General features: G+C 38.0%; 1 protein-coding gene across 2 annotated transcripts in view; it reads left to right on the top strand.

Annotated features, from left to right (window-relative positions):
• FHIP1A (FHF complex subunit HOOK interacting protein 1A) overlaps positions 1 to 12883 on the top strand; it is a 248154-nt gene that overhangs the window by 58890 nt on the left and 176381 nt on the right. The window lies entirely within an intron of this gene.

Genomic DNA, 12883 nt, shown 5'->3' with positions numbered 1-12883 from the left:
GTTCATTGTGGATAAAAGTCTGATTGTTTAACTGCACCTAAAATTGTTATTATTATTTTTTTTTAATGTTTAATTTAGAGAGAGAGAGAGACAGAGCATGAGCAGGGGAGGAGCAGAGAGAGAGAGGGAGACACAGAATCTGAAGCAGGCTCCAGGCTCCGAGGTGTCAGGACAGAGCCTGATGTGGGGCTCGAACTCACAGACCATGAGATCATGACCTGAGCTGAAGTCAGACACTCAACCAACTGAGCCACCCAGGCGCCCCTAAAATTGTTATTCTTTAAAGGAAATGGATCCTGTGAAAATTGGGGATTTCTTTTTTGCTGTTCCTTATGTTTAAATAAAAATTTTATAGATCTCATCTCCCCACTTCACAGTCAAATGTAAGCTGGCCCCAACCCCTCTTCTTTTCTCCTTCATAAAGATCATAGAAAACCCCCCTGATCATATTTTTTTAGCATGTTGCGTCAGGAGAGGGCAAGTCATTGGCAGCTGGTAGCATCGCCTCCTTTTCATTAGATTGTTCTTTGGGTTTCAAAGACTAGTGCCCTTGTAACTTATATTACACAGCCTTAAAATTGCACATAAAAGTTTGCTATGGAAGAGTAGCAAATGTAAGATAAATTGAGAAGGTTAAGGGGAAAACTGCTAAGAGCCTCTCATAAGTGAATTCTCATCTTAAAAGCACAGCGATTTCTCCAAGTGACAAATTAACTTGAGATTGTGCTTTGCATTTTTAAGTAATGTGTGTGGTAGGGTAATTCCATTTGTGTTTAAGCTAGAGGTCAGTGCCTCCTGTACTCCACTTGTACTTTTTTGCTTAATGTAGAAAAGGAAGCTGTATATGTGGACATTTAATTTACTTTTATTTTGCAAATGCATTGTATCTGTGATTCAGTCAGTGATGAGATTCTGTGTGTTAAGGAAGGCTGGCATATAAAAGGTGTCTGTGCTGAGGGCTTAGGGCCAGAGCATTTTCCAAAAGGAGTATTTGTGCTTTGAAAACTTCTTATAAAGATTCTTGTTCTGACTTGAATTACTTTTTCACTTCGGTAGGGTCACCGAAAAGGATCAAGATGTCAGTAATTTCAGTTCCATGGCATTGGGTGGGTAGAAAAGGCATTAGTAAGTGGGGGTGGTGGTTCTTTCTGTCAGTGTCATACTTGATTATGAAAATTTAAGTAGGTGACTCCCTATTTCTACCAGGAATATGCATACTGATGTCATTTAGACTTTCACTTTGAGCAAGTGACTCCATATTTCTATCACAAATATGCATATTAATGTCACTTAGACTTTTTTTCTCATTTAATTTCTGTATTTTAGGGCTTATATATCTGTGATTTGTTGAACAGTAGTGAGAATACAGAGAAGAGGGTTTCTGCCTAGCGTTCTTTTTTTTTTTTTTTTTTTAAATATAATTTATTGTCATGTTAGCTAACATTCAGTGTATATGGCTTCAGGAGTAGATTCCCGTGATACATTGTCCTGCTTAGCATTCTTACAATCTGTCTGGTGAGACCTGACTGATCATAGAAAGCTCTTAATTCTTCTAGTCACTGATGTCAGTATTAGGTGTTTAGACTGGGTAATTAATAATATCCTTGCCGTCTGCATCTTTCTATTGAGGTCTTCATTTTCCTTCTTTGGTCTTTGGCCACACTGCATTTTTGCTCCAGGATTTTAATTTATGGGGCAGAGACAGTGGGTATGATGTTAGCTAATTGTGCCTGATGTGGACCTCGCTTTTCAAAGTCAGAGCACAATACTGAAGATCATATTTTTTACTTGAATGAGATGCCTTGTTTTGATCTCAGGGGAATCAATGGGTACACATGCAATGGAGATTAAGAGAGATGAGGGGCAGGTGGTAAGTTCATGAGCTCCAGGGCCACGTTCCAATTAGTCCCCTAACCCGTGGTGGTGGACTTTATATTTCTAGGAAGAAGCAGAATAGATTGAAATACTTGAGGCTAGGAGGGAGCCTGAGGCAAAGCAGGCATCTAGATTTCCCTGAATTTCCTTTTACCTCAGATTCTTGTAAGAAAAAAACCAAACAAACCCAAAACCAGCACTCTGAATCTGTGCTTCCTACAATGGAGCCTCCTATTACAGAATCTGTTTGCATCTAAATAAAGAAAGTAAATGAGTTTCAACACCATGCCGGTCACCTGACCCAGAAGCCATATATAGCTTGGTGGGTATTTTGAGGTTGTGTATTCACCTGTCTGGACAGTTAAGGATTCTGGACATATGTGGGGTTAGGAAATACTTGTGTGATTTTTAAAGGCTTATTGTTTCTTGTGAAACATACTATGTTTATATTAGAGTCCAGTGATGTAGTTTCTGACTTCACAAGAGCTTTGCCTTAGTAACATATACTGTATGATTTCGCTCTTGTGGAATTTAAGAAACAAATGAGCACAGGAAAGAAAGAGACAAACCAAGAAACAGACTCTTAACTATAGAGGACAAACTGATGGTTACCAGAGCAGAGGTGGGTGAGGGGATAAGTTAAATAGGTGACAGGGATTAAGGAGGGCACTTGTGATGAGCACTGGGTATTGCATGGAAGTGTTGAATCACTATAATTGTACACCTGAAACTAATATTACAGTAAACTTTAACAATAATGGAAATAAGATTGAAAAAAAAAGCTTTGCCTTAATAATTAAAACAAGCCTTTTCCTTACCATTTGGCTTTTAATATATGTTTGAGGTCATGATCTTTTTGGTATTGTTTTAATAGAAATAAAATTTACATGATATGAATGCTGTGAATATATTTTGTCAAGAGAATTTAAGAGAGGTTAATTGACTCAACACTTGGTTCATTTATTTGAATTCACTGGCCTATCGGCCAGTGAATTCACTGGCCTATCAGACCAGGCTGATATAAAGCCAGGTCTTTGCCTTCAAGGAGATCATAGCCTCCTAGGGGTATAAAAACATAAACAAATATTAATAGAGGCAGGTACAAGGTGCCCTGTGGCTGCAAAGAATGTTTACTGTGCTTTGCTTTTTGTGCCTGAAAATGGTGGAATCTTTTCCTCTTGCTCTATTTTTTGTAGCGACTTGTCTCACTTTGTTGTCTTCGTGTTTTCTGTTAGGGATTTCATATTAAGGTTAGAGTTTTGTCAGCTGTTTCATGCTTCTGAACATTTCTTGCTTCTAAGATTCAAAGAAAGAAATGCGCGTGGTGATGCCCGATGCTGGTCTGTTTGTTAAGAATTGTAAAGCATGAACTTGCTATGTAACTTGCTACAAAAGTTGATATAAAAAAGATATTTTTGAATGTTGGAGTGTAAACTGAGATTCTGCCAAACTTATTTTTCCTGCAAGACTGCTGGCCAGTATACTCCTGACCTGTTTGCTTACTTAAGCCAGTCCTATGTTATATATATTTTTGCCTTTATTGTATGTTTTAGCCACATCTCCTCCCCAAACCCCAGGCCAAAAAAGAGTCTACTTCCTGTCTTCTTTGCTTTGAAGTTTCCTGAAACTTTAGATCCCTTGTTCTTTTTTTTTTTTTTTTTTAAACACTAAAATCTTTTGCATGTTTGCAAATGGTAGTAGCAGTGCCTTTTCCTTTCATACTGGTAAATGAGGGATTAAGTGGACAGTACTTATAAAGAGGTCCAGAATTCTTAGAGAAAGGAATAAATAAGATGAAGGAGTATTATGCAAGGTGAATAAATTATTTTCTTATATTAAGCTGAGTTTTATTAAGTTAGTGAATTTTTCTCAATGCTAATCTCTCTTTTTTAATTTAATGCTCTGGTTTCTCTTTTTATACTTAATGCTTTTTAGACTTCCTCACTTCCCTTTGGTAAGGCATTTCTGAACTGGCACAATTGCCATTTTTTCCCTTAATTTTATAAAGTATGGTATCTTTTAAATGTTACTTTAAAAAAATTCTTTCATGCCTCTTCCTTGGCTCATATGTAAAAATTGACTTGAATAGACTTCGCTGTAATAATCTTTATTAAAATCTTGCAACATGTTGGTAAAGTGTGCTAGCTTATAGTTTTCATAGCTAACTTTTAAACCGTAACCAGGCTTGTATTTTACCTTTCTCTCTGTGAATTGCTTAAAGGGCAGACTTATCTGGTTACACTTTCCGGTTTCACAGAAAGGCCCTTTTCCGCCTTTTGCTATCTTGACAGCTGAGAAAGTCAAGGGAACAATCAGCAGCCTGGTTTAAGAGGGCGGACATGTGTCCCTTGCACTGGCATTTGCTTCCTCTCTGGTGTGAAAGCTTGTACTTGTGGCTACGAAGTGACGTTGTGCAAAAACATGAAGGACAGGTGTTGACTCTGGCCTTGACCAAGGTGAGAATTTGAGATGAGAGATTTGGGCTCCATGGAGGAGGTGATTTGGAACTTGACCAGTGGGTCGGTTTTGTTACCTATCATTGAAGCTGGAGACTAAGGAGATATCAAGGAGGTATAATTTCACAACTCATAATATAGCTCTAAAATCTTTTCCCTTTTGCTTGATGTATTTTAAGCAGTTGAATACATTTTCCATAAATTTTACTGCCTTCTATTTATCTTTGAATAGAAGCCAATGAGAGAAATATTTAGGAGGTTATGAGCGACAATAGCATGAACTGTTAGAAAAGTCCTTTTGTGGCATTCCTCAAGTGTGTGCTGGTGGAAAAATTGCTGTAATTTGATAGTGAAATGTTGGAAAATGATTTTATTTAGTATTTAGAAATAACGTAAATGAGCCTTGCTTTTTAAATTCACAGGTTCAAAACATTTAGTTATGCCTCACTAGCTCAATCTTTGCTCATTATGCTTTACATTGATGGAATTAAATGTGACACATTGCAATGTTGGACCAGCCACACAGTTCTGAAATACAGAGTTTGACTGAATTCTGAAAAAAATTAAAGGTACCATTTAATATCAGAAATGGAGATTAGTGAAATTTTGTTTTTTACCCTAAAGTTGGTTCAAGAAAGTGTCCCAGTGATAGAAGAGGGAAAGAGCATGAAGAAGACTCAACTGTAAATCGCCATAAAACCAAAAAAGATTCTTAGGCTTTGAGAGAGCAGATAGTTTTTCAAAGCCGTGTTCCCGATGTGTGTAGTGGCCACATTCTGGGTAGTCTTGGGGGTGAGGGGGACAGGCAGTGCAGTTCTAGTACTTCCATCTACCGGTGCTGTTAGTAAACGTGTGCCGAATGGCATTTGGCCCTGAAGCATTGAGTTTTACCTGCTGGGTATCCAAGGACATATGTGGATGAAGGTCAGAGCTTCCTGATGCTTGGAATTGTGTGAGGTTCATGGGTATTGAGAGAGTTGCCCTAATAGAATGCCCATGCATTTTGTAGGAAACCTCTGGAGGCCATCTTCTGATTCTTGTGCTTATCTCGTACAGGGACCATCCACAGTTTTCCTGTGACTTTCAAAGGCATCAATAATTTGTGCTTCAGTGTTGATAAGATAGTATGAGCATTTTCTGTGAGCTCAAATCACCTGTCACCGTTTTGACGGTTAAGGGTAGGGAATTGAAAGTTAAACTTGGGTTTCAGTCTCCGCTTTGCCACTGTGTGATTTTAGTTACATAATCTCTTAAAAAATATTTTTTTAATGTTTGTTTATTTATTTATTTATTTTTTTTTATTAATTTTTTTTTTTCAACATTTTTAATTTATTTTTGGGACAGAGAGAGACATAGCATGAACGGGGGAGGGGCAGAGAGAGAGGGAGACACAGAATCGGAAACAGGCTCCAGGCTCTGAGCCATCAGCCCAGAGCCTGACGCGGGGCTCGAACTCACGGACAGCGAGATCGTGACCTGGCTGAAGTCGGACGCTTAACCGACTGCGCCACCCAGGCGCCCCAATGTTTGTTTATTTTTGAGAGAGACAGAGACAGAGCACAAGTGGGGAGAGTCAAAGAGAGGGGGAGTCACAGAATCTGAAACAGGCTCCAGGCTCTGAGCTGTCAGCACAGAACCCGACACAGGGGGCTCGAACTCACGAACCGTGAGATCATGGCCTGAGCCAAAGTCGGCCACTCAACTGACTGAGCCACCTAGGTGCCCCAGTTACATAATCTCTTTAAACTTCACTTTTGTTGTCTATCAAATAGGTATTCATGGGGCACCTGGTTGGCTCAGTCAGTGGAGTGTGTGACTCTTGATCTCGGGGTCATGAGTTCCAGTCCCACGCTGGGCAGAGACTACTTAAAAAAATGGGTATTCATTCATTTGTTCATTCATTCATTCATTCATTCAGTGAATATTTCTATGTGTCAGGGCTGTTGGTGCTGGGGAGTGAGCAGTGAGCAAAGCAGCAAAACCCCTGCTTTTGTGGAGCTTATATTCTACAGGGAGAAACGGAATATAAATGAATAGAAATAGAATGTATTTTAGATGATAACAGTTGCTACCAAGAAAAATAAAACAGGTTTGGGATAGAATGACATGACTAGAAGGTGCTTTCTTTCTGTTTTATGTGAGGTAGATAGGGGAGGGCTTTGTACTGAGGTGACATGTCAGCAGAGACCTAAATGGAGACAGGAATGATATATGAAGGTATCTGGGGATCTCAGGGAGGAACAAGTCTGCACAGTCCCTGAGGTGAGAGCAAGCATGGCTGTTTGGGGAGCAGCAAGGAGGAGAGCCAGCCTGCAATGAGTGAGGGCCAGAGCAGCTGTGAGGGCAGTACCCACCTTGTAGGGTTGCTTAGAAAATGGAGTGAGAAAACACATTGAGTATGTACTTTATAATACAAGAAGATTGTTTTAGGCATACAAGAAGCATTCAGTAGTATGAAGCTTATTAACAACATTCATTATCTTATTAAATATCAGTAGAAAAAATCGTATCATTTTTATGTTTAATGTTTATTTAATGTTTATTTTTGAGAGAGTGGCAGGGGGCAGGGACAGAGGGAGATACAGAATCTGAAGCATGTTCTAGGCTCTGAGCTGTCAGCACAGATCCTGAGGCGGGGCTCAAACCCACAAACTGTGAGATCATGACCTGAGCTGAAGTTGGATGCTTAACCGACTGAGCCACCCAGGTGCCCCCAAATCATATCATTTTTATAGAAAAGCCATCTGATAAAATTCAATATCAATTATTGGTCTCAAAGAACTCTATAAAATAGAGTAGGAAAATATTCTTAGCAAAAGAAGGTATGTCCATCTCATTCCAAAAGCCATCTTAGGCTTAATAGGAAATTTGAGAACATACTATGAATATATTTGCAAATGAATATATTTGTAAATGACAAGAATATATGACTAGAATACCCAAGAGAATCAAGTGAAAAACTAATTATAAAGATAATGTATGGGGTGCCTGGGTGGCTCAGTTAAGTGTCTGACTCTTGATTTCAGCTCACGTCATGATCTTGTCGTTAGTTTGGGCCCCACCTTGGACTCTCTATTGACAGCATGGAGCCTGCTTGGGATTCTCTCTCTCTCTCTCTCTCTCTCTCTCTCTCTCTCTCTCTCTCTCTCTCTCCCTCTCCCTCTCTCTCTCCCTCTCTCTCTCCCTCTCTCTCTCCCTCTCTCTCTCCCCCCCTCCTTCCCTCCCTCTCTCCCCCTACCCTCTCTTCCTCTCTCCTCTCTCTCTCTGCCCCTCCCCTGTTTGCATGTGCTCTCTCTCTCTCAAAATAAATAAAAAAAAAAAATACAGATAATGTATAAATGTGCCTGGATGCCAAGATATTATGTCAACATTTACAACTTTCATATATACCAACAATAACTAATTTGAAGATATATGGAAGAAAAGACCATTAGCGTACAAAAGTATAAAATACCTAAGAATAAACTTAAGAAATATATATGATGTATATGTAGGCAGGCACTTAATGCTGCTGAGGGATGCAAAAGAGATATGAAAAGGCCTGTCATATTCTTGGATAAAAATATGCCAATTCTCCTTATATTCATTAATATGTGTGTTTGATGATGTTCTAGTGAAAATAACAATAGGATTTTTTTTTTTTTTTTGGTGGGGGATACTAAACAGGCTTATTCTATGTTCGCATGGAAAAATAAACGAGATTCAAATATATTATAAGGCTGTGATACTTGAAACATTGGTACTACCAAATACCATATTTAGTGTATGATAAAGATGGCCTTTCAGATTAATTAGAGAAAGATGCTGTGTTTGATAAGTAGTCAGATGAGCAGGTAGCCATCTGGGATGAACAAGCTATTCAGAGCGGTACCTCAAATGTTAAGCCAAAAGCTATATAAAACAGAAATTAAAAAAATAAGTTCTAGAAGACAGCATGAGGAAGCTATTTTATAACGTTGGACTGCATAGGGCCTAAGTAAGACAGAGAACTGAGAAGCCACCAAAGAGATGGACCAACTTGATCGCATTGCTGCCCCCACCCCCGAAAAAAAAAAAAAAAACTAAAAAAATTCTGCATAAGGAAAGTCAGAGAACAAGAAAATTGGGAAAAATGTTTACTTTTTTATATCAAAAAGGGGGACTAATTTCTCTAATAAAGAGATCCTACAAATCCATAAGAAAAAGTCCAGCAACTCAGTAGAAACATGGACAAAGGATACAAATAGTCTTTAAAAGGAAGGGAAATAACAGTGGCTTCTAAACATGAGAAGATGCTTAATACGTTTATTAAAAGATATTTGTACGTGACAACTATGCCAAAGTACCATTTATCTCCATTAAATGGGCAAAGATTTAAAAGGTTTATGATCTACACTGTAGAGAGTATGAATGCAAAACAATAGCCTCTTTAGTGGCCAATTTGGCAGAATCTACAATAACAAAGAATCTCATATCCTTTGACTGGGAACTTCAGTTCTAGAAATTTATCCTAGATATGAATATATCCTCTGAGATATACTGTATATACATATGTACTATGAATGTATCTTACATGTATATATATATTACCTGTATGAGAAAGTGATTTATGTACAAGATAATTATTGTAGGAGTGTTTATGTTGGTTAAAGATTGGAAACAACTGAAATATTCATCCATGGCAATTGTTACATCTGTACATTAGAAAACTAGTGCAGTCATAAAAAATACCCATGAATCTCTTTATGTATTGTCTTGGAAAAATTGCCAGTATGTGTTTGGTGAAAAATGCAAGGTATAGGATAGTTTATATAATATGTTTATCTGTGTTAAAGTGTTTTGCTTGTTTATGAATAGATACAGCCTCTGGGGAGTATAATTTGAATATGAAGACACCCCCACCCCTTTTAAAAACAATTACACTTAGCACAATGCCTTGCACTTAGCACATATTACATGTTGGTGGTGGTGGCTATTTGCATTATAATTACAGGGTTTATCTCCTGAGTTGATTTTTAACGATTGGGTCTAGAAGAGGAAGCCCATCTTGCTATAAATGCTGCTTAATGAGGGTCATACTCATGTTGTTCATCAAAAATGCTATATATGCTTCCTGAAGTATCTTTCTTTCTTTCTTTCTTTCTTTTTTTTCCTGAAGTATGTTTCTTGGAGGATGTCAGTACAAGCTCTGCAAACCAAAGATGCCAAATAAAATTGGGCAACATTGGATTAAAACTAAGCAGGCTTCTTTCTTGCAGGTTTTTTTAGATCCTTAATACATAAAATGTTCTTTGTGAATGTTCAAGAGAGATATTTAGAATGCAGTGTTTTCCAAATTTATTTGAATGCAGAACTTTAAACAACAATTACTACTTTTTTTCCTTTAAAAAACATCTTTTTGAGTAGTTGTCACATTGGGAAATAGCACTTTAATACTTAGATTTTGGCTTTGTTCACCTTTGTTATTCATTTTAATAAATGTGTATTTTTGATATATTTCTAAGATATTTGTCATCTCTTTCTGCCTGCTTTTCCTCCTCTGTGATATGCTACTACTCACTCATTTGTTTCTTGGTTGATACCTTCCCAAAGTCATCCAGATTACACTGGGTTTCTTGGGTAAATAAGAGACTCTATAAAAGTAATGCAACATCTCAGGGATTGATTGAATGGAAATTGAAGATTGAAGCTTCATTTGATTCAACTTTTCCCAAAGCTTTAGAAGTTTTGCTGTTGGGGGGGTGGGGCGGAGGAATATAATCAACTTAATGGGTAGATAGTTGAGGAATCGTGAGCGTATAATGTGGAGAAGGTGGCATCACTGTGGGTCAGAAGATAGGGTATCTCCCTCTGTCTTCACCACATACCAGCTGTTTGATCTTGAACAGGTCACTCAGCCTCTTGTGCCTTGTGCTTCGTTTTTATTGTCTGTAAAATTCAGGGATTGGGTTTAGGTCCGTGCATTTTAAGGCTGAGTTGTTATTGATGTGCTTAATGGAATCATTGAAGATTGTAGGACCATGTAGAATATATTTTGTTCTATCCTACAGTTTCCACGTGTGGATATAGTCTATCTCAGGTCAGCTCTTTTGGAGGATGAAATTATTCAATAATTAGCTCATAGTCAATTGCATGTATTTGAATGAACTTGTTGAACTTTTTGAGACTTCTGTTTTGATTGATTGATTTAATTACCCTCCAGGAAAGCACTTGATTATAGCACAGGTCAATTAATATAGTGCTGCGGATAAATCCACACCTCCTGTGTAAACCCCCTGAATCTGTTGTACTGATTATAGGGAGAAGTCCATGATGTGGATATTAATTATCCTCCCTGCCCCCCACCCCCGCCCTGTGTTCATTTGGTGGTTTCGCTGTGCTTTTTGTGTGCTTCTGCCTGCTAACAGATTTCTGAACTCAGCACAGCAGAGGTCTAAATTCACTGAATTTATGCCATCAGGAAATGAGGTTTAAATTTTGTTTCTCAGTTGAAATTAGGGATGTAACCTAGATGTTACACAGAAGAGTGTGAGCCTGAATTTGATTTTATTATGTGGAGGTAGAATGTTTTGTTAGGAGAGTACTTGCCTGAGCAGAGATCTGAGTGTGACTGAACAGTTAACTGCTAACTCCCTACCCCCCGCCCCCCTTTTAAGCAGGAGAAATATTTTGTTTTTAAATGAGATGACAACCAAGAGAATTACCAAGACCCAGTGAATTTTTTTGAGAGTCCTTTCAATTTACTTGAGTTCTTTTTAACCTTGCTTCGATGTCATTCTGTGCATTACTGTCAAAGGACTCTGCTTCCTTTGAAGTTCCAAAGTGTTGCTGCTGGCGGAATCATGATGGTAAAATAGAAATGGTTCTCAGTAAAGCCCTTAGTGATACACACACGATGCCTTTTTACCTAAGTAAAAGCGTATGTGTGTGTCTAAAAATTTAGAGTGTAAGGGGAGGATATGTGATATATGATAATGGACACTAAGATGGGAGAAGTATTTCTCATGAATTAGAGATGCCCTTTCATAATTCAAGAGTCACAGAATGAAGAAAGGCTCGAAATCACCTGAAAAGCATCTGGAAGCAATCTGTAATTCTTAAGAGGTACTAGGAGAGCCTGTATCTCTCCAGTGCATGATGATGAAACTGTTCATGTGGGATTATGGAAAAAGTAGCATTCTGTTCTCTTGTAAAACCTCTTGCGATTAAATGCCTGTAGATTTGATTATGAATTATACTGCGCTGTCCCAGATGCTTAATAAATGATTAATTCATTAGAGTGAAGAAGGCAGATTTGAAGGTACTGAAGATATTTTGGTATTTTTAAACAACAAAAATTCAACGGAATAAATTTGATGATCAAACTGGCCTTGTTTAACTGATTTATGAATTGGGCAACCTCCCATCTAGCGACAGAAAGGAGCTTTATAGAGCTGTAGAAGAGGAAAGGTTTTTAAAGGCAGGAGGGTGGGGGCAGAAAATGGAAATTATTAGCAAAGAATACATTGTTTCCGACAAGGTTGTCACCCTAAGGGAGATGGGAGGGGGTGCATTTGGTAGATTATCTCCCTAGTGCTGTTCAGCTAATTCCATGTTGATTGGTTAAAGGTTACATTCCTAGGGGGATGGTGAGGGGGTTGGAAAAGCAGTTAGGTTAGGTATTAAGTCTTGGTTTGCTGAGGTGGGGTTTAGCACAAGTGCCTCCATTTGGGGCCTTCTGTCTCCTTTTTAATGATAAGAATTTATTTGCATGTAAAATGTTACCTTTTATTTTCTGTGCCTCATACTCACTCTTCTTGTGCCTGGTCAGTACCACTACTGTGCCCAGTTTTGAAGATTTAGGTTGCACTGAGGTCTCCCTCCCCCCTCCCCATTTTTTCGCTTTTGTGAAACTTTTGTTACAAGAAAAGGTATTACGTTCCAAACACATACACAAAACCTCTGACAGTGACTTCTAGGAAGCCATCTTTTAATATATTGCATTAACGAGTGGCTCATCCTTGTTACACACAGATTTTAAAGACGTATTTGTTGTACTAGACTCTTGAATTGTTCCCCTTAACCTAAGTTGGGGAAATATTTTACCCAATACTTATAACTATATCAGAACATATCGCATCTTATTTCTTGCTTTTGCAAAAGTAGTTGTGATCATATGTAATTACAACATTGCACTGTGCTTTTTCTTCATATGGTAAATGGCATTTTCCATTTTGTTATAAACTCAAAGTTTTTTGATGGCTGACAAAATTACGGTTAAGTAAATTATGTTGTGTCAAATTTACTTAACTCTTCCCCAGTTATTGGGCATTTAAATGGTTTTTTTGCTTTACAGTTAAGTGTTTGTATGTGTGTGTATATATATGTATATACATATAATTTAATTTTATTTTAATTTGAGTAGAGTCAACAGGCAGTGTAATAGTTTTAGGTGTGCAATATAGTGATTCAACACTTCTGTACACACCCAGTGCTCATCACCACAAGTGCACTCCTTAATCCCCATCACCTATTTAACCCATCCCCTCACTCATCTCTCTGGTAACCATCAGTTCTCTGTAGTTAAGGGCCAA

Source organism: Neofelis nebulosa, chromosome 3 (genome assembly GCF_028018385.1).
Source record: "Neofelis nebulosa isolate mNeoNeb1 chromosome 3, mNeoNeb1.pri, whole genome shotgun sequence".
NCBI classification, from domain to species: domain Eukaryota; kingdom Metazoa; phylum Chordata; class Mammalia; order Carnivora; family Felidae; genus Neofelis; species Neofelis nebulosa.
Note: the sequence above shows the minus strand (reverse complement) of the source record. Positions and strands in the feature narration are given on the sequence as shown.